The sequence below is a fragment of the Exserohilum turcica genome (genome assembly GCF_000359705.1).
Source record: "Exserohilum turcica Et28A unplaced genomic scaffold SETTUscaffold_13, whole genome shotgun sequence".
NCBI lineage: Eukaryota > Fungi > Ascomycota > Dothideomycetes > Pleosporales > Pleosporaceae > Exserohilum > Exserohilum turcicum.
In genome coordinates this window covers 16,593-19,784 of record NW_007359948.1, presented here as the reverse complement: position 1 = coordinate 19,784, position 3,192 = coordinate 16,593, and positions in this window count along the sequence as shown.

Below are 3,192 nucleotides of genomic sequence, written 5' to 3'. Positions count from 1 at the left end.
AAGCTATAGAGAGATTCCACTAAATATTTAGCAGCTTGCAGATGTTTTCCTATAGTTAGCTTGCGAACTAGGGGCCGCAGTTAGACGTGATAGACTATAGAAGGCTATAGTGGCGGTAGACTTCTCGTACGAAAGCCTAAGCAACGTCTATTATCTTAATCTTGTTTATAGGGACTAGTATAACGCCTTTCCCTAATTAGTCCTTTACTACTATTAAGTTTGTGTTTCTAAGAGAGTTAGAAAGGCCTATAATAAAATTAACTATAAGGTGCTGCCACGTACGACTAGGCATAGGTAGGGGCTTTAAGTAACCAAACTTTCCGTCCCGCTAGGGAGTGCTTTTGCGGCATAGCTCGCAGTTCTGTACGAAGCGTCGTATGTCATCACTTATGCGAGGCTAGTACTATTCTTGTGTAACAATCTAATAGGTCTCTTCTTGTCTAAAATGTCTAGTTAAGAGAGATAGGTAAGCCACTTAGATAACTCCTATGCGTAATAGTTTAAAGTCTAGTACCTACACACGTCCACGCTATTAGAGTTGTTCTTCTTAGTTAATTATATAGTCACTTAGCGAGATAGCAACCTTGCGCGTGCTAGAGAGCGATTGTCTTCCTTCTCGTGCAGCGGCTAGTACTTCTTAGTAGATAGTGTTATCCTGCGCTACCTATACCTAATATTCTTGTACTAAAGCTAGAAGGTCTAGAGGTTAAGGTAGTGTTTCTAACACTAAAGAGGTTCCTTAAGTCTATATAGGCAGTGCTAGGACGTAGTCTAGCGTATAAGCTAGGACTAGCATTGTAAATTTACAAGAGAAGGCATGCTCGTCCTCTACGTCCTTAAGCATATCTTAATCTTAGCGAGATAGCGCGTCTGCTCTTATGTTATCCTTACCTAGACAATAGCGCAACTTTATGTTTAGGAAGTAAGCAAGCTCTAAGTTCTATTGTACGTGGCGTTTAAACAGCTTCTGCTTATAGGTGAAGTATTCTAAGTTCTTATAGTCTGTAATAACTTCAAACTCCCGTACGCTACAGAGTTCAGCGTCCCATTCCTTTAAGCAGTAGATTACTGCTAGTAGTTCCTTATTATAGATAGAGTAATTAGCTTTGTGTGTAAGCAGTTTCTTAGAGAGATAAGCTACTATATAGAGCGTGCCCTTATCATCTTCTTATAGAAGTACAGCTCCTAAGGCTTAACTAAAAGAATTACATTCTACTATTGTACGGCGTTTAGGGTTAAATGCGATAAGTACTTTGTCTAAAAGGAATGCTTCTTTAAGAGCTACAAAACTCTCTTCTTAAGCAGCGCCCTATTAAAACTTAGCGTCTTTCTTAGTAAGTTGTATAAGAGGGTCTACTAAACGTAAGAAGTAAGGCATAAACCTTTAGTAAAAGTTAGCGAATCCTAAGAAACCTTATACGCCTTAGATAGACGTAGGGGGTTTCTATTCTTAGATAGCTTTTATCTTCTCTAAGTCTATTAAGACACCCTTTTCTACTTCAAGGATAAACCCTAAATACTTTGTACGTTAGACGTTAAGTTCGCACTTATCTAATTTAAGTTATAGTCCTGCTACTTATAGTTGTTTAATTACTTGTTATACGTAGGTGTAGTGTTAAGATAGAGAGCTATCTATGAAAATTAAGATGTTGTTAAGGTAAGTAAATACAACGTCGTCTAGTAGGTCCTATAAGATCTAATTAACATAGCGCTAGAACGTACTTAGAGCATTAGCTAGACTAAAGGGTGTAACTAGCTATTTATATAAGCTAAATCTCGTCTAAAAGGCTATTATCTATTCTTATTCTTTAGTAATCTATATTTTATAAAAGGCAGTAGACATGTCTAACTTAGTATACTACTTAGCTTGTCTAACTTAGTTTAGGGTTTTATAAATTAGAGGAAGAGAGTATTAGTCTTTTTACGTAATAGCGTTAAGCGTATAGTAGTTAACATAGAACCTTAGTCCTCTTTTAGGCTTCAATATAAAGAGGACTAGCGACGCTATAAGAGAGGTGCTTACACAGATAAAACCCTTATTGAGTAGGTCTAGAAGTGTCTTGCTTAGGACTAGTAGTTCGTCTCTAGATATGCTATAGAGCGGTCTGTACGGGATCTCTAGTAGCTTGCCATCTTAGGGAATTAATTTAATTTTGTGGTCTACGTCTAGGCCTTAGTAGGGTAGTAACTCTACTCCCTCTTTTAGCAAGAAAAGCTGCGCGTAGTCCTCAAGGTAGGTAGGGAGGGCTTTTTTTACTTCGTCTATTGTGAGTTTTACTTTTAGACAGAGAGCTTTCTTAATATCTTTTAGACTAGCCGCGAATACCTACACTACCTTCTGTCTTCTATTTCTTCGTACGTGTAGTTAGAAAGTAGTAGTAGTAATAGTAGCATAGTCTATCTGTGTGGGCGTGGTGCTCTCCCTACTTTGTACGGAGAATCTGTAGCGTCGTAGGAGCAGGTAGTGTTCAGCAGTGTATAGTACTCCGTCCATCTCTTCTAACTCCGTCTTTCTAAGGATTATGTTAAACTCGTACGTAGACGAGATAATATACGCCACTACTTTTCGTTTTACTCCTCCTATATTAAGTACAAACTCTGTTACTCCTTATATAGGACTTGTCTTTTTATCTACTATTGCTAAGAGGGTGGATAAGATTATATAACGCGGTAGGTTTAGTTATTGTATAAGCTTGTCACACACAACTAAATATATGCAATACCTATAGTTAAGCATTACAATAGCATTCCTTACACTTTTTACAACTACATTTATAGACATTGCTTTTGTAGGCTTTAATAGTTTAAGTATCCTATGCAGTGACTCAAAACAAAAACACACACCACACACCAACTTTCGAAAATCTCAGAAAGCTCTCAAAATCTCGCATCTAAGGCAACCGCCTACTGCGATTCTTTTGCAACTACTCTGACGTTCTAGATCCCTCGCGCTGTCGAGATATCTAGAGTTGAAAGAGAAAGTGCGCTGATTATACGTGTCCTATACACGCCTATCATCAACACCAACGTCAAGTTTTCTAGAATAGGTGTAATTTTTGTTAAATATATACAAATCCCTTACAAGAAACTAATTACAGCAAGTTTTAAGACGTGCAGCGTGCGCGCTGTGGAGCTATGAGCTATAAGAGCAGACAGTTAGGACACGTCTCACACTCAAAACAAAAACACACA